The sequence below is a fragment of the Tachyglossus aculeatus genome, chromosome 13, assembly GCF_015852505.1.
Source record: "Tachyglossus aculeatus isolate mTacAcu1 chromosome 13, mTacAcu1.pri, whole genome shotgun sequence".
NCBI classification, from domain to species: Eukaryota; Metazoa; Chordata; class Mammalia; order Monotremata; family Tachyglossidae; genus Tachyglossus; species Tachyglossus aculeatus.
In genome coordinates this window covers 3,447,047-3,466,521 of record NC_052078.1, presented here as the reverse complement: position 1 = coordinate 3,466,521, position 19,475 = coordinate 3,447,047, and the positions used below count along the sequence as shown (strand labels likewise).

General features: G+C 47.9%; 1 protein-coding gene across 9 annotated transcripts in view; it reads left to right on the top strand.

Annotated features, from left to right (window-relative positions):
* Positions 1 to 409: 409 nt before the first annotated feature.
* MAP4 (microtubule associated protein 4) overlaps positions 410 to 19,475 on the top strand; it is a 132,347-nt gene continuing 113,281 nt past the window's right edge. For all 9 annotated transcript variants that reach the window (XM_038755622.1, XM_038755619.1, XM_038755615.1 and 6 more), the window contains exon 1: positions 410 to 465. The gene's annotated coding sequence lies outside the window, so the exon portion shown is untranslated. The remainder of the gene's footprint in view (positions 466 to 19,475) is intronic.

Here is a 19,475-nt window from a genome sequence, read left to right as displayed (position 1 = left end):
ATGTACAAGTACAATATAGTGATAAATACGTACAAACATATACGTACAAATAAATAACACATACGTACAAATAAAATAGAGTAATAAATCCATACAAACATAAATACATATATCCAGGTGCTGTGGGGAGGGGAAGAGGAAGGAGGGGGCTCAGTCAGCCAATTGTCAGCTGTGTGACTTTGGGCAAGTCACTTCCCTTCTCTGGGCCTCAGTTCCCTCACCTGGAAAATGGGGATTAAGCCCGTGAGCCCCCCGTGGGACAACCTGATCCCCTTGTAACCTCCCCAGCGCTTAGAACAGTGCTTTGCACGTAGGAAGCGCTTAATAAATGCCATTATTAATGTTATTATTAGATACCATCTGAAGCAAAGAAATAAGAACGTTTCCCTCTGCTCTGTTCCAGGTAAACAGTTTGCCGAGAGAGAGGGAGAGAGAAGCTGCATCAGAGGAACATCTGCTTTTCAGGTATGTTTCATCACCTCCCGCCCAAACCCTAGGAATGCCCTAGTCAGTGGCGTGGGTAGGGTGGGAAAGCTGGTGATTTTTTCCCGGTGAGCTCACTCTCCCTGCGTGCGTGGCGCAGTCCGGATCGTTCGGGATTTATCCTTGAAGCTTTCCCCGGCTCAGCCCTCATTTCCTCTGCTCCCGGGCCCTTCCGCGTCGCCCTTCATCATCATCATCATCATCATCAATCGTATTTATTGAGCGCTTACTATGTGCAGGGCACTGTACTAAGCGCTTGGGAAGTACAAATTGGCAACATCTAGAGACAGTCCCTACCCAACAGTGGGCTCACAGTCTAAAAGGGGGAGACAGAGAACAAAACCAAGCATACTAATAAAATAAAATAAATGGAATAGATGTGTACAAGTAAAATAATAAATAGAGTAATAAATATGTACAAACATATATACATATATCCAGGTGCTGTGGGGAAGGGAAGGAGGTAAGAAGTGGGGGATGGAGAGGGGGACGAGGGGGAGAGGAGGAGCCCTTGCGCTTGGATTTGCTCCCTCGAGTCACGCCTCCCTCAGCCCCGCGTATCTGGAACGTATTGGTTTCTATTAATGTCAGTTAATCGGGGAAGCAGCGGGGCCTACTGGATAGAGCACCCGCCTGGGAGTCAGAAGGTCATGGGTTCTAATCCCGGCCCCGCCACTTGTCCGCCGTGTGACCCCGGGCAAGTCGCTTCGCTTCTCTGGGCCCCAGTTGCCTCATCTGGAAAATGGGGATCGAGACTCTGACTCTGGTCAGGGACCGTGTCCAACCCGATTAGCTCGTATCCACCCCAGCGCTTAGTACGCTGTCTGACACACAATAAGCGCTTAACAAATGCCATAATAATAATTATTATTAGGAGCATGGACTAATAATAATCATAATAGCATTTATTAAGCGCTTCCAATGTGTAAAGCACTGTTCCAAGCGCTGGGGAGGTTACAAGGAGATCAAGTTGTCCCACGGGGGGCTCGCGGGCTTAATCCCCATTTTACAGATGAGGGAACTGAGGCCCAGGGAAGTGAAGTGACTTGCCCAAAGTCACACAGCCGACAAGTGGCAGAGGCGGGATTGGAGGCGCTGGGTCACACAGGGCTGGTAGGTTTCATTTGACTGTCATCATCATCATCATCAATCGTGTTTATTGAGCGCTTACTGTGTGCCGAGCACTGTACTAAGCGCTTGGGAAGGACAAGTTGGCAACATAATCAATCAATCAATCAATCAATCGTATTTATTGAGCGCTTACTATGTGCAGAGCACTGTACTAAGCGCTTGGGAAGTACAAATTGGCATCACATAGAGACAGTCCCTACCCGATAGTGGGCTCACAGTCTAAAAGGGGGAGACAGAGAACAGAACCAAACATACCAACAAAATAAAATAAGTAGGATAGAAATGTACAAGTAAAATAAATAAATAAATAAATAAACAGAGTAATAAATATGTACAACCATATATACATATATACAGGTGCTGTGGGGAGGGGAAGGCGGTAAGACGGGGATGGAGAGGGGGACGAGGGGGAGAGGAAAGAAGGGGCTCAGTCTGGGAAAGCCTCCTGGAGGAGGTGAGCTCTCAGCAGGGCCTTGAAGGGAGGAAGAGAGCTAGCTTGGCGGATGGGCAGAGGGATTGGGGGCATTCCAGGCCCGGGGGATGACGTGGGCCGGGGGTCGATGGCGGGACAGGCGAGAGCGAGGTACAGTGAGGAGATTAGTGGTGGAGGAGCGGAGGGTGCGGGCTGGGCAGTAGAAGGAGAGAAGGGAGGTGAGGTAGGAGGGGGCGAGGTGATGGACAGCCTTGAAGCCCAGGGTGAGGAGTTTCTGCCTGATGCGCAGATTGATCGGTAGCCATTGGAGGTTTTTGAGGAGGGGAGTGATATGTCCAGAGCGTTTCTGGACAAAGATAATCCGGGCAGCAGCATGAAGTATGGATTGAAGTGGAGAGAGACACGAGGATGGGAGATCAGAGAGAAGGCTAGTGCAGTAGTCCAGACGGGATAGGATGAGAGCTTGAGAACAGGAGAACAGGAGAATTGTGACCTCTTAGAAGGATGTCACGCTTTCCCCTTGGCCTATAGTTGGGCTGGAATTTGAATGTATTAGGACCGCACCTCAACCGTCCCAGGCAGATGAGAATCTCTCCTGTTTTGAAATCCTCCTTTGGTAACAGGCATCAAGGTCTTCCACCCCAAAGGCGGAAAGTCAGCCTTCTCTCTAACCTAAATCCGTCTTACTGCGCTGCCCTGCCATTACCTACTTCTTGTCTCCAGAAGAGATGAGGGACAAGTGTTGACCGCCGGATCCTTTATATTCATTCAGTCGTGTTTATTCATTCATTCATTCATTCAATCGTATTTATTGAGCGCTTACTGTGTGCAGAGCACTGTACTAAGCGCTTGGAAAGCACAGGGTGGCAACATATAGGGACGGTCCCTACCCAACAGTGGGCTTACAGTCTAGAAGTCCAGGGCCTCGAACCAGTTCTTCCCATCCTTCCTAAGAGAAGCAGCGTGGCTCAGTGGAAAGAGCCCGGGCTTTGGAGTCAGAGGTCATGGGTTCGAATTCCGACTCTGCCAATTGTCAGCTGTGTGACTTCGGGCAAGTCACTTCACTTCTCTGGGCCTCAGTGACCTCATCTGTAAAATGGGGATTAATAATGATGGCATTTATTAAGCGCTTACTATGTGCAAAGCACTGTTCTAAGCGCTGGGGAGTGTACAAGGTGATCAGGTTGTCCCACGTGGGGCTCACAGTCTTCATCCCCGTTTTCCAGATGAGGTCACTGAGGCCCAGAGAAGTGAAGTGACTTGCCCAAAGTCCCACAGCTGACATCTGGCGGAGCTGGGATTTGAACCCATGGCTCCTGACTCCAAAGCCCGGGCTCTTTCCATTGAGCCACGCTGCTTCTCTAAGACTAAGGATTAAGACTAAGGATTAAGACTGAGCCCCCCACCATGGGACAACCTGATCACCTTGTAACCTCCCCAGCCCTTAGTACAGTGCTTTGCACGTAGTAAGCGCTTAATAAATGCCATCATTAATTATTATTGTTATTACGGCCCGCTCCTCACGGGCCCCGTTTTCTAGTTATCTTATTTTGGCGTCTTCATTTTATTTTTAATTTTTTTTATGGTATTTGTTGAGCGCTATCTCATGGGCCGGGCGCCGTACTAAGCGCGAGGGTAGATACAAGGTCACCAGGTTGGATGCCGTCCCTGTCCCACGGAGGGCTTGCAGTCTGAATCCCCATTTGATAATAAATACGAATGAATGAATGAATGAATGAATAGATGAGGTAACTGAGGCCCAGAGAAGTGAAGTGACTTGTCCAAGGTCACACAGCAGACAAGTCCTTTTGACTCCCGGGCTGTAGCCACTAAGCCAAGCTGTTTCTCCAAGAAGGCTTCCAGGATGGGAAGGCCGGATTACCAATCTGGGAGGCAGCCTCCCCCTTCCCCCCTTAGGTCCGTCCGTGCGTGCTCCGTTATTCCGAGGTGGAATTGTTCGTGGACTTGGCTGCCTGCTTCCTACGGGAAGTAGGAAAGGTTTCCAACTCTTCCCTTGGAAAGGAAGTTCTGGATATACAATCCCACATCCGCCCCCACTGCCCTTCCCATATGACTGTTGGGGCGAACCATTTTTCTAGGTGCAAGGAGTTTAGGGGGAGATGGACATTAAGGCCCTTCACTTCTCTGTGCCTCGGTTCCCTCATCTGTAAAATGGGGATTAAGACTGTGAGCCCCAGGTGGGACAGCCTGATTACCTCGTACTCCCCCAGTGCTTAGAACAGTGCTTGGCACATAGTAAGCCCACTGTTGGGTAGGGACTGTCTCTATATGTTGCCAATTTGTACTTCCCAAGCGCTTAGTACAGTGCTCTGCACATAGTAAGCGCTCAATAAATACGATTGATGATGATGATGATGAGTAAGCGCTTAACAAATGCCGTCATTATTATTATTATTATTAAAACAGATTAAGGATAGGGGCAGTTGTAGAGTAGGTTGAGCCTCTTGACTGTAAGCTCGTTGTGGGCTGGGAGTGTTTCTAATCTAGAGAAGCAACGTGGCTCAGTGGAAAGAGCTCGGGCTTTGGAGTTAGAGGTCATGGGTTCAAATGCCGACTCCGCCAATTGTCCGCTGTGTGACTTTGGGCAAGTCACTTCACTTCTGTGGGCCTCAGTTCCCTCATCTGTAAAATGGGGATTAAGACTGTGAGCCCCCCGTGGGACAACCTGAGCACCTTGTATCCCCTCAGTGCTTAGAACAGTGCTTTGCCCATGGTAAGTGCTTAACAAATGCCATTATCATTATTATTATTATTATTGTCTGAGCCTCAGTGACCTCATCTGTAAAATGGGGATGAAGACTGTGAGCCCCACGTGGGAAAACCTGATCACCTTGTATCCCCCCAGCGCTTAGAACAGTACCTTGCACATAGTAAGCGCTTAACAAATGCCATTATTATTATTATTATTCTCTGTGCCTCAGTTCCCTCATCTGTAAAATGGGGATTAAGACTGTGAGCCCCACGTGGGACAACCTGATCTCCTTGTATCCCCTCAGTGCTTAGAACAGTGCTTTGCCCATAGTAAGCGCTTAACAAATGCCATCATTATTATTATTATTATTATTATTATTATTCTCTGTGCCTCAGTTCCCTCATCTGTAAAATGGGGATTAAGACTGTGAGCCCCACGCGGGAAAACCTGATCACCTTGTATCCCCCCAGCGCTTAGAACAGTACCTTGCACATAGTAAGCGCTTAACAAATGCCATTATTATTATTATTATTCTCTGTGCCTCAGTTCCCTCATCTGTAAAATGGGGATTAAGACTGTGAGCCCCACGCGGGAAAACCTGATCACCTTGTATCCCCCCAGCGCTTAGAACAGTACCTTGCACATAGTAAGTGCTTAACAAATGCCATTATTATTATTATTATTATTATTCTCTGTTCCTCAGTTCCCTCATCTGTAAAATGGGGATTAAGACTGTGAGCCCCCTGTGGGACAACCTGATCACCTTGTATCCCCTCAGTGCTTAGAACAGTGCTTTGCCCATAGTAAGCGCTTAACAAATGCCATCATTATTATTATTATTATTATTATTGTTATTCTCTGTGCCTCAGTTCCCTCATCTGTAAAATGGGGATTAAGACCGTGAGCCCCATGTGGGACAACCTGATCACCTTGTAACCTCCCCAGTGCTTAGAACAGTGCTTGGCACATAGTAAGCGCTTAACAAATGCCATCATTAGAAGGGGGAGACAGACAATAAAACAAAACGTGGTCGGGTGTCATCAGAATAAATAGAAGTGAAGCTAGATGCACATCATTGACAAAATAAATAGAGGTTGGCGGGGGAGCTTGCGTTCGACCTTGACCTGACCTTGAGGGAGGCGGCTGGAGAGCAACTGGGCACAGTAAGCGCTCAATAAATACGATTGATTGATTGATTGATTGACCCCAGTGCCCACAAGAGGCTTGGGGGGAAAAGAAGTCGTGGAACTGAGACCGTGAGCCCACTGTTGGGTAGTGACCGGCTCTAAATGTTGCCAACTTGTACTTCCCAAGCGCTTAGTACAGTGCTCTGCCCACAGTAAGCGCTCAATAAATACGATTGAATGAATGAACTGAGGGGGTGAGGCGAAGGGGGCATTGAGGGATGCTCTGGAGATGGAGGGAGGGAGCGGGTTTCCTCAAGTTCCCCAAATGGGGTCCGGCGAGTCCGAAATCACCGCCGTCGATCTAGGACGGAGGAGTGGTAGCCCAGAGGTCAGCGTCGGGTGAGTCGTGAGGAGCAGGAGACTGATTTTTTATTACAATTATTAATAATGGTAATAGTATTAAGCCCTTAATAATAATAATAATGATAGGTGGTATTTATGAAGCACTCACTGTGTACCAATCACTGGGGTAGGTATCAGATCACTGCTGGGGCTTACGGTCTAAGTATCAATCAATCGATGTTATTTATTGAGCGCTCACTAGGTGCGGAGCACTGTGCTGAGCACTTGGGGAGAGTGCAGTACAACAGACTGAATAATAATACTGGCATTTAAGTGCTTACTAGGTGCCAGGCACTGCTCTAAGCACTGGGGGGAATTAAAGATAATCGGGTTGGACACAGTCGCTGTCCCACGTAGGACTCACGGTCTTAATCCCCATTTTATAAATGAGGGGCCTGAGGCATGGAGAAGTGTTTACTATTAAGTGTTTACTACGTGCCGGACACTGTACTAAGCGCTGGGGTGGATACAAGCAAATCGGGTTGGGCACAGCCCCTGTTCCTTCATGGGGCTCAGTCTTAATCCCCATTTTTACAGATGAGGTAACAGAGGCTTAGAGAAGGTAAGTGACCTGCCCGAGGTCACACAGCAGAGACTTGTGGTGGAGCCGGGATTCGAACCCATGACCTCTGACTCCAAAGCCTGGGCTCTTTCCACTGAGCCATGCTGCTTCTCTATGTTCAAAAAAAAAAATAAAGAAAAAGCTGTCTTCTAGGTGGAAATTGTTTTTTGAACTGTCCGTGGCACGCTGAGATTGTGACTTTAATAATAATAATAATGGCATATATAAAGCGCTTACTATGTGCAAAGCACCGTTCTAAGTGCTGGGGAGGTTACAAGGTGATCAGGTTGGCCCATGGGGGGCTCACAGTCTTCATCCCCATTTGACAGATGGGGTACCTGAGGCCCAGAGAAGTGAAGGGACTTGCCCAGAGTCACCCAGCCGACAATTGGCGGAGCCGGGATTTGAACCCCGGACCTCTGACTCCAAAGCCCGGGCTCTTTCCACTGAGCCACGCTGCTTCTCTGAATGAAAGAAGGCTGCTCGTTTTCCTCATCTTCCTCCTCCTTCCTCTCCAAAATCAATCAATCAATCGTATTTATTGAGCACTTACTGTGTGCAGAGCACTGTACTAAGCGCTTGGGAAGTCCAAGTTGGCAACATCTAGAGACAGTCCCTACCCAACAGTGGGCTCACAGTCTAAAAGGGGGAGACAGAGAACAAAACCAAACATACTAACAAAATCAAATAAATAGAATAGACCCCAAAAGGGTCAGAGTTAGGAGGGTTTTCATTCTCCACAGCAACAGGGCATCGAGTAGCACTCCATTCATTCATTCATTCATTCATTCATTCATCCATCCATCCATCCATCCATCCATTCATTCATTCATTCAGCGCCACTTCTCTCTCTCATTGTTAAAGGGCCTGTCATTCCCTAACTTTCTGGAAACGTAAGGGGTCCGTCATTCTCTGACTTCTTACTTTAAATTCATTCATTACCTGTATATATATATATATATATATATATATGTTTGTACATATTTATTACTCTATTTTACTTGTACATATCTATTCTATTTATTTTATTTTGTTAGTATGTTTGGTTTTGTTCTCCATCTCCCCCTTTTAGACGGTGAGCCCACTGTTGGGTAGGGACCGTCTGCATATGTTGCCAACTTGGACTTTCCAAGCGCTTAGTCCAGTGCTCTGCAAACTGTAAGCGCTCAATAAATACGATTGATTAATCGATTCATTCATTCATTCATTCAGTCGGATTTATTGAGCACTTACTGTGTGCAGAGCACTGGACTAAGCGCTTGGGAAGTCCAAGTCGGCAACATCTAGAGACGGTCCCTACCCCACAGTGGGCTCACAGTCTAGAAGGGGGAGACGGACAGCAAAACAAATGGAACGGGTCCGTCGTTCCGTGACTTTGGACTGGAAGTGTAATGGACGTGGCTTTCCTTTTTATCCGTGCTGCTATTAAAGGAAAGCAGATGATAGGAACAGCTGCCGTCGGACCCTGCTCGATTTCCAGGAGACATGTCAGTACCGTCTCGCTAGAGGAGGGGCCGATGGCATTCGGTCTCTCTTTTTAGGGGTATCGTTTTCCTCATCTGCCATCTCCCTACAGGAGAGGCTAGTAATACTACTACTAATAATAATGGTATCTGTTAAGCACTTACTATGTTGTATCCCCTCAGCGCTTAGAACAGTGCTTTGCACATAGTAAGCGCTTAATAAATGCCATTATTATTATTATTATGTGCCAAGCACTGTACTGAGCTCTGCACATAGTAAGCGCTCAATAAATACGATTGATGATGGAGTAGATACAAGCAAAACAGGTTGGACACGGTACCTGACCCACGAGGGGCTCACAGTCTCAATCCCCATTTTACAGAGGAGGGAACTGAGGCCCAGAGAAGTAAAATGACCTGCCCAAGGTGTCACAGCAGGCACCTGGTCTCTCTCTTAATTTAAGAGTATCTTTTCTGTCCTCTGTCGTCTCATTAGAGGGGCTTTGGGGACTGTATCGTTCATTCATTCGTTCAGTCGTATTTATTGAGCGCTTACTGTGTGTAGAGCACTGTACTAAGCGCTTGGGAATAGGATAGTATATAGTATATTACACTATAGTATAGTGCAGTATAGAGAAGCAGCGTGGTTCAGTGGCAAGGGCCCAGGCTTTGGAGTCAGAGGTCAGGGGTTCAAATCCCGACTCCGCCGCTTGTCAGCTTTGTGACCTTGACCAAGTCATTTCACTTCTCTGGGCCTCAGTTCCATCTGTAAAACGGGGATGAAGACTGTGAGCCCCGCGGGGGGCAACCTGATCACCTTGTAACCCCCCAGCGCTTAGAACAGTGCTTCGCACATTCATTCATTCTGTCGTATTTATGGAGCGCTTACTGTGGGCAGAGCACTGAACTAAGCGCTTGGGAAGTTGGGAAGCAGCGTGGCTCAGCGGAAAGAGCCCGGGCTTTGGAGTCAGAGGTCACGGGTTCAAATCCCGGCTCTGCCACTTGTCAGCTGGGTGACTTTGGGCAAGTCACTTCACTTCTCTGGGCTTCAGTTCCCTCGTCGGTAAAATGGGCATGAAAACTGTGAGCCCCAGGTGGGACGGGGCGGTTGTGTCCATCCCGATTTATTTAACTGCTTAACAAGTACAATTATTATTATTATTATTAAACCACCGCCCTCTCAGACAGGCTTTAATACCAGTGAGGAGGATTGCAAGAGTTCCTTAAGCAGGCTACGAAAGCCCGGGAGCGGATTATCTGTCAATTCCTTCAGGGTGCCACCCTTCCCCAGCGCTTAGAACAGTGCTTGGCACAGCGTTTAATAAATACCATCGATATTATTATTATCATCATCATCATCAATCTTATTTATTGAGCGCTTACTGTGTGCAGAGCACTGTACTAAGCACTTGGGAAGTCCAAGTTGGCAACATATAGAGACAGTCCCTACCCAACAGTGGGCTCACAGTCTAAAAGGGGGAGACAGAGAACAAAACCAAACATACTAACAAAATAAAATAAATAGAATAGATATATACAAGTAAAATAAATAAATAGAGTAACAAATATGCTCAAACATATATACATATATACAGGTGCTGTGGGGAAGGGAAGGAGGTAAGATGGGCGGATGGAGAGGGGGATGAGGGGGAGAGGAAGGAAGGGGCTCAGTCCCTTCAATCGTATTTATTGAGCACTTACTGTGTGCAGAGCACTGTACTAAGCGCTTGGGAAGTCCAAGTTGGCAACATCTGGAGACGGTCCCTACCCAACAGCGGGCTCACAGTCTAGAAGGGGGGAGACAGACAACAAAACAAAACATATTCACAAAATAAAATAAAATAGCTTCCTCTCTGCCATTTTTATGCGGGAGTCCTACCAGCAGCCAGGCTTCTTTCCGGCTCTTGGCCGTCAGTTGACTTCATCATCATCATCAATCATATTTATTGAGCGCTTACTATGTGCAGAGCACTGTACTAAGCGCTTGGGAAGTACAAATTGTCGACATATAGAGACAGTCCCTACCCAACAGTGGGCTTTAATCAATCAGTCAGTCTTATTTATCGAGCGCTTACTGTGTGCACAGCACTGTACTTCTAGACTGTGAGCCCACTGTTGGGTAGGGACTGTCTCTATATGTTGCCAACTTGGACTTCCCAAGCACTTAGTACAGTGCTCTGCACACAGTAAGCGCTCAATAAATACGATTGATTGATTGATTGTACTGAGCGCTTGGGAGAGGAGAAAATAAGAGTCGATAGACACATTCTCTGCCCACAACGAGCTTACGGCCTAGAGGGGCCTCTTGGCGTCCTTCGGTCTCTGGGTGGGGGCCGAGGTGGGGGCCGCGGTATTTTCAGGACTGGCCTTAAATCTGTGGACTAATTTCCAAATATGCAGGAGGTTATAAAACGGGAATGGGGGAAATTGAGAGGATAATAATAATAATAATAATAATAATAATGGCATTTATTCAGCGCGTATTATGTGCAAAGCACTGTTCTTGATTTCCTGTTCCGCGTGGCTCAGTGGAAAGAGCACGGGCCTTGGAGTCCGAGGTCATGGGTTCGAATGCCGGCTCTGCCACATGTCTGCTGTGTGACCTTGGGCAAGTCACTTAACTTCGCTGAGCCTCAGTTACCTCATCTGTAAAATGGGGATTAAGACTGTGAACCCCACATGGGACAACCTGATCACCTTGTATCCCCCCCAGCACTTAGAACAGTGCTTTGCACATAGTAACCGCTTAACAAATGCCAACATTATTATTATTATTATTATTATTATTATTCTTGCCCCTCCATCCCCTGCCTCTTAGCTCTGCCCTCCCCACAGCCCTGCCCTTTAGGCCCAGGATTGCCATCTTGCTCCTCTTGGCTCTAAGGCCGCACCAACTGGCATGGCTGAAGCCACGCCAGCCTCTCCCCGGACCGGGCACTGTTCGGAGAGGATCACGCTTCTTCATTCCCCAGCGGAGGGAATTTTTCTGGCAGTTGCTTCCTGAAACCCGAGCGCCTAGGCTGGCGATTTGGTCTCCCGGGCAGAGGGGGAGGCGGGATTCTTGGCGGTATCTCCCGCTGACTTCTTGATTTTTATCTGGGTCTGGTTCATTCCTGTGGCGTGGCGAGGTCTCCTGCCCCTCTAGCAGCCGTGTCCCTTTGGGCTAACGAACCGATGGGCCCCTGGAGAAGCAGCGCGGACTCATGGAAATTGTGGAAATTGTGGAAATGTGGAGTGTGGAAATTCCACACTCGTGGAAATTGCTGGGCCGGGGAATCGGAAAGACTTGGAGTCTAATCCCAACTCTGCCAACCGCTTGCCGTGTGTTCTTGGGCAAGCCGCTTCTCTTCTTTGTCCCTCGGTTTCCTCAACCGTCAAATGGGGATTTTTTTTTTTTTTGATGGCATTTATTAAGCGCTTACCATGTGCGAAGCACTGTTCTAAGCGCTGGGGAGGTTACAAGGTGATCAGGTTGTCCCACGGGGGGCTCACAGTCTTAATCCCCATTTGACAGATGAGGTAACTGAGGCACAGAGAAGTCAAGTGACTTGCCCAAAGTCACCCAGCTGACAGTTGGTGGAGCTGGGATTCGAACCCATGGCCTCTGACTCCAAAGCCCTTGCTCTTTCCACTGAGCCACGCTGCTTCTCTAATTCAATTGGATTCAATCCCCATTCTCCCTCCTACTTAGACCGGGATCCCCGTGTGGGACTCCCTCCTGATTCCCTTGTACTACCCCCAGTGTTTGGCACACAGGCAGCGCCTAACAAATACCGTGTTGTATTTTCGAAAAAAGTACAGATGGCCCTTTAGAAATCAAGGTGGGGCCGATCGCAAGTTCATCTGTAGCACTTAGGAAAGAAAGAAAATGATGACCACGGCACTCATTCGTCACTCCCTGGCCTCAGTCTCCTCCCTGCCCGCTCCGCCAACCACGGTGACGTCTCTTAAGTGGAATGTTAACTGTGAAAAAGCCGTAAACTCCGGTCCGAAGCCGAGGGAGCGGATTGGGACGAGGGCAAGACTGTCCTCCCACGTCCACCCGTGTCCCTCTGAAGCTCTGTCAGCAGGCTCGGCTCTCTGGGGTTCAGAAGATTTTTCTCTTCGCCTCAGTGTGACCCTTATACAGATGTCAGAGACATACAAGAGGCACCTCGGGCTTGTCGTTCCTAATAATAATAATGGCATTTATTAAGCACTTACTCTGTGCAAAGCACCGTTCTAAGCGCTGGGGAGGTTACAAGGTGATCAGGTTGTCCCACATGGGGCTCACAGTCTTAATCCCCATTTTGCAGATGAGGGAACCGAGGCCCAGAGAAGTTGTGACTTGCCCAAAGTCACACAGCTGACAGGTGGCGGAGTCGGGATTTGAACCCATGACCTCTGAGTCCAAAGCCCGGGCTCTTTTTGTTCTCTGTCTCCCGCTTTTAGACTTTGAGCCCACTGTTGGTTAGGGACTGGCTCTATATTTTGCCAACTTGGACTTCCCAAGTGCTTAGTACAGTGCTCTGCACACAGTAAGCACTCAATAAATATGATTGATGATGGTGATGATGATGATGAAGTGACTTGCCCAAAGTCAAACAGCTGACAACTGGCAGAGCCAGAATTTGAACCCATGAACTATTATTACTCTATTTATTTATGTGACTTGTCCATATCTATTCTATTTATTTTATTTTGTTAATACGTTTGGTTTTCTTCTCTGTCTCCCCCTTCTAGACTGTGAGCCCGCCGTTGGGTAGGGACTGTCTATATGTTGCCAACGTGGACTTCCCAAGCGCTTAGTCCAGTGCTCCGCACACAGTAAGTGCTCGATAAATACGATTGATTGATTGATTGATGAACTCTGACTCCAAAGCCCGGGCTCTTTCCAGTGAGCCACGCTGCTTCTCTGTTATCATCATCATCATCAATCGTATTTATTGAGCGCTTACTATGTGCAGAGCACTGGACTAAGCGCTTGGGAAGTACAAATTGGCAACATCTAGAAACAGTCCCTACCCAACAGTGGGCTCACAGTCTAAAAGGGGGAGACAGAGAACAAAACCAAACATACTAACAAAATAAAATAGAATAGATATGTACAAGCAAATAGAGTAATAAATCTGTACAAACATATATCCAGGTGCTGTGGGGAAGGGAAGGAAGTAAGATGGGGGGGATGGAGAGGGGGACGAGGGGGAGAGGAAGGAAGGGGCTCAGTCTGGGAAGGCCTCCTGGAGGAGGTGAGCTCTCAGCAGGGCAAACCCTCTTAGCCCGAACCCTCTTCATCCGGGGCACCGGAGAACCGAAGCGAGTGGGGATTTAACTCGCAGCCCCCCGTTTCCTCTTGTCCCGCACAGCTGCACCCCCCGTAGCCCCCCAATTTCCCCTCTGCTCTCCCCTAGGAGCTCTAGGAAACAAAACACTTCATCCCGGACCGCAGCTTGGATCAGTTCGGGGGAAGTGGCGGCTTTTATCTGACATCTGGAGAGAGGAAATGAGTGACACCCGGTGCGGGGGCCGCGGGCCGGGTGTCCAGCCGCGGGCCCCCCCACCTCACCACCCCCCAACTCCGACGTGGGTTTCAATCAATCAATCAATCAATCGTATTTATTGAGCGCTTACTGTGTGCGGAGCACTGTACTAAGCGCTTGGGAAGTCCAAGTTGGCAACATATAGAGACAGTCCCTACCCAACAGCGGGCTCACAGTCTAGAAGGGGGAGACAGAGAACAAAACCAAATATACTAACAAAATAAAATAAATAGAATAGATAGGTACAAGTAAAAATAAATAAATAGAGTAATAAATATGTACAAACATATATACAGGTGCTGTGGGGCAGGGGCCTGGTTTACCCCTCCATTTATCATCCCCGCCATGCATTCGTTCGTTCAGTCGTATTTATTGAGCGCTTACTGTGTGTGGGGCACTGTACTGAGCGCTTGGGAGGTACAAGTTGGCGACAGTCCCCATCGTCTTCAGGGAGGGGCCGGACTGGAAGTGAAGCCTCCGAGGGCAGCGGGGAGCGTTCGTGATAGGAATGATCATAACTGTGCCATTTGTTCTCTATGTGTTGCCAACTTGTACTTCCCAAGCGCTTAGTACAGTGCTCTGCACACAGTAAGCGCTCAATAAATACGATTGATGATGAGGGGGATTAAAATTCTGAGCCCCCAGGGGGACAACGTGATCACCTTGTAACCTCCCCGGTGCTTAGAACAGTGCTTTGCACGTAGTAAGCGCTTAATAAATATCAACATCATTATTATTATTATTATTATTATAGTTTGAGCCCTGCGTGGGACAGGGACTTTGTCCACCCCGATGAGCTTGTATGTACCCCAGCGCTTAGTACAGTGCCTGGCGCATAGTAAGCGCTTAAGATACCATTAAGAAGACAACAAAAATCAGGCATTGGGAGTCTTAAGAAAGAACGTGATGCTTAATAGGAATTCCTCATTTGGGCCGCAAACTTGGTTAAGCGACAGGATTTTGCTGGCCGTGAGTCAGCGTTCTCCAGCCGGAATGTTTTCCTGCTTCTCGGGCGAGGCCGGGATCCGTGGGAGCCCCGGCCACTCAACGACCGGAAATCCAAGCGCTGCCGAACGGCAATCCCAACGCGCAAATCCAGGCAGTCGATCCTATTTATTGCGCGCTTCCCGCATGCAGAAAGAGCACCGTACTAAGCGCTTGAGAAGCAGCGTGGCTCGGTGGAAAGAGCCCGGGCTTTGGAGTCGGAGGTCATGGGTTCAAATCCCGGCTCCGCCAGGTGTCAGCTGTGTGACCATGGGCAAGTCACTTCACTTCTCTGGGCCTCAGTTACCTCATCTGTAAAATGGGGATGAAGATTGTGAGCCCCCCGTGGGACAACCCGATCGCCTTGTAACCTCCCCAGCGCTTAGAACAGTGCTGTGTACATAGTAAGCGCTTAATAAATGCCATTCATTATTATTATTATTTGAGAGAGGACAGTATAACAATCAACGTCCGTCCATCCCGGCTGCGGCTCTGAGGCGACGGGAGTGGGTAGGTGGGGGAGACGCCCCTCCTCATCCCTCTCATATATACATATGTATATATGTTTGTAGGTATTTATTACTCTATTTTATTTGTACCCATTTATTCTAATTATTTTATTTTGTTACTATGTTTTGTTGTCTGTTTCCCCCTTCTAGACTGTGAGCCCGCTGTTGGGTAGGGGCCGTCTCTAGATGTTGCCAACTTGGGCTTCCTAAGCGCTTAGTCCAGTGCTCTGCACACAGTGAGCGCTCAATAAATACGATTGAATGAATGAACAGACATATTCCTGGCCCAGAGCGGGAGACAGACATTTGTAGAAATCAATCAATGGCAGATATTAGCCCGGGCTTTGGAGTCAGAGGTCACGGGTTCAAATCCCGGCCCCGGCACTTGTCAGCTGGTTGACTTTGGGCAAGTCACTTCACTTCTCTGGGCCTCAGTTGCCCCATCTGTCAAATGGGGATGAAGACTGTGAGCCCCCTGAGGGACAACCTGATCACCATGTAACCTCCCCAGCACTTAGAACAGGGCTTTGCACATAGTAAGCGCTTAATAAATGCCATTATTATTATTATTATTATTATTCTCCGTGCCCGTTACCTCATCTGTAAAATGGGGATTAAAACTGTGAGTCCCCCCCGGGACAACCTGATCACCTTGTAACCTCCCCAGTACTTAGAACAGTGCTTTGCACATAGTAAGCGCTTAATAAATTCCATCAAAAATAATAAATGCCATTATTTATTATTATTATTATTATTATTACAAGTGGTGGAGCCGGGCTGACAGCCCAGATCTTCTGATTCTCAGGCCTGTTGCTCTTCCCACTAAGGCCACGCCAATTCCCTAAATTTCTTCTCCGGGACAGGATTCAGGGGAGGGTGGAGTTTTCTCCTTCCTGAGTCTCAATATCGTCCCTTCAGATTGAGACTGAGTCAGTGGCTTCCTTCCATAAAATAGGGGTAAGAAAACTTCAATTCTCCGGCCCCCTTTCTGAGCTTCCTTCCATAAAATAGGGGTAAGAAAACTTCAATTCTCAGGCCTCCTTTCTGAGCTTCCTTCCATAAAATAGGGGTAAGAAAACTTCAATTCTCTGGCCTCCTTTCTGAGCTTCCTTCCATAAAATAGGGGTAAGAAAACGTCAATTCTCCGGCCTCCTTTCTGAGCTTCCTTCCATAAAATAGGGGTAAGAAAACTTCAATTCTCCGGCCTCCTTTCTGAGCTTCCTTCCACGAAATAGGGGTAAGAAAACTTCAATTCTCCAGCCTCCTTTCTGAGCTTCCTTCCATAAAATTGGGGTAAGAAAACTTCAGTTCTCCGGCCTCCTTTCTGAGCTTCCTTCCATAAAATAGGGGTAAGAAAACTTCAGTTCTCCGACCTCCTTTCTGAGCTTACTTCCATAAAATTGGGGGAAGAAAACTTCAATTCTCCGGCCTCCTTTCTGAGCTTCCTTCCATGAAATAGGGGTAAGAAAACTTCAATTCTCCGGCCTCCTTTCTGAGCTTCCTTCCATAAAATAGGGGTAAGAAAACTTCAATTCTCCGGCCTCCTTTCTGAGCTTCCTTCCATAAAATAGGGGTAAGAAAACTTCAATTCTCCGGCCTCCTTTCTGAGAGACCATTGTCTCCGTTTTATGGCCGGAAGCCTGCAGTTTCTGTCATTTCATTGACAGAAGGGCTTGCATTCATTTCCATTAAGGGTCTTTGAACAATGGATCTGAGGTGAGCTAACTTTATTAATGGGCCAAAAGCAGAGCCTGAACTGTGAACTCAAAATCTCCGGAGAGTTCAGTCGACTATTGAACCAGAATAGGTACACCTCAAGTGTTGACCGGGGAAAGCCACCTCCGAGCCATTACTTAGTGTTTGCCAAGGGAATAATGATAATAATAATAATAATAATAGTAATAATGGCATTTAGTAAGCCATTGATTGATTCTCTGGGCCTCAGTTTCCTCATCTGTAAAATGGGATTAAGAACAGGAGCCCCATATCCCCTCCCCACAGCACCTGTATATATGTTTGTACAGATTTTTTACTCTGTCATTTTATTTGTACATATTTCTTCTATTTATTTTATTTTGTTAATATGTTTTGTTGTCTGGCTCCCCCTTCTAGACTGTGAGCCCGCTGTTGGGTAGGGGCCGTCTCTAGATGTTGCCAACTTGGACTTCCCAAGCGCTTAGTCCAGTGCTCTGCACACAGTAAGCGCTTAATAAATACGATTGATTGATTTTCCAGATGAGGGAACTGAGGCCAGAGAAGAGAAGTGACTTTCCCAAGGGCCTAAAGTCTCCTAGACTGTGGGCCCGCTGTTGGGTAGGGACTGTTTCTAGATGTTGCCAACTTGGACTTCCCAAGCGCTTAGTACAGTGCTCTGCACACAGTAAGCACTCAATCAGTGTGACTGAATGAATGACAGGGACCATGTCCAACCTGTATCCACCCCAGCGCTTGGCAGATAGTAAGCGCTTAACAACTACCATAATTTAGACTGGACTTCCCAAGCGCTTAGTACAGTGCTCTGCACACAGTAAGCACTCAATAAATATGATTGATTGATTGATAATTATCATCGTTATTGCTTGATTGATTGATAATTATCATCGTTATTGCTAAGCGCTGCGGTGAATACAGCAAATGGGGTTGGACCCAGTCCTCGTCCCACACGGGGCTCACAGTCCGAACCCCCATTTTACAGTTGAGGGAACTGAGGCCCAGAGAAGTGAAGCGACTCGGTCACCCAGCAGACAAGTGACGGTCGGGATTAGAACCCAGCTCTTTCCGACTCCCGGGCGTGGGCTCTGCCCACTGATTCACGCTGAGCGCTTTCTGTATGGGAGAAGACAATGTAGCAATAAGCAGACACATTCCCTGCCCAACTGTGAGCCCACTGTTGGGTAGGGACTGTCTCTATATGTTGCCAATTTGTACTTCCCAAGCGCTTAGTACAGTGCTCTGCACATAGTAAGCGCTCAGTAAATACGATTGATGATGACAGCGAGCTCACAGTCTGGAAAACAAACTTCCGAGCCCCCGTGCTCCCAGAGCTAAAACTCCAGGGGAGGGAGGGACTCAGGAAATTTCTGAGTTTCTCTGTCTCCCCCTTCTAGACTTTGAGCCCACTGTTGGGTAGGGACTGTCTCTATATGTTGCCAACTTGGACTTCCCAAGCGCTTAGTACAGTGCTCTGCACACAGTAAGTGCTCAATAAATGTGATTGATTGATTGATTGCCACTGTTGGGTAGGGACCGTCTCTATATGTTGCCAACTTGTACTTCCCAGGCGCTTAGTAAGCACACAGTAAGCGCTCAATAAATGCGATTGATTGATTAATTGATTGATTGAAATGTCCGGGGGCTTTCCCCCAGGACTGCAGTCTAGCCTTGTAGCCCCAAGGGAGGCAGAACCCATTTTGGAGAGCACTTGGCACTGAACTGAAGGATACACAGCTGCCTTTGGGGAAGCGAAACAAGGCTGAAGTCCCAAATATTTGGACTGGAAACACACACGTTCCAACTGCCTCCCCCGGGTGGAAAAAAGCTGGGCGGGAGGGGGTGTGAGCCTCATAATAATAATAATAATGGCATTTATTAAGCGCTTACTATGTGCAAAGCGCTGTTGTAAGCGCTGGGGAGGTTACAAGGTGATCAGGTTGTCCCACGGGGGGCTCACAGTCTTAATCCCCATTTTACAGTTGAGGGAGCTGAGGCCCAGAGAAGTGAAGTGACTGGCCCAAAGTCACCCAGCTGACAATTCGCAGAGCCCAGATTTGAACCCATGACCTCTGATTCCAAAGCCCAGGCTTTTTCCACTGAGCCACGTTGCTTCTCCTAATAATAATAATAATAATGATGATGGCATTTGCTAACCGCTTACTATGTGCAAAGCACTGTTCCAAGCGCTGGGAGGCTACAAGGTGATCAGGTTGTCCCCACGGGGGGCTCACAGTCTTAATCCCCATTTTCCAGATGAGGGAACTGAGGCCCAGAGAAGTGAAGTGACTTGCCCAAAGTCACCCAGCTGACAGTTGGCGGAGTGGGGATTTGAACCCATGACCTCTGACTCCAATGCCCGAGCTCTTTCCACTCAGCCATGCTGCTTCTCTAGATTAGAAGCCACCTGTATATATGAAGCCACCTGTATATATGTAT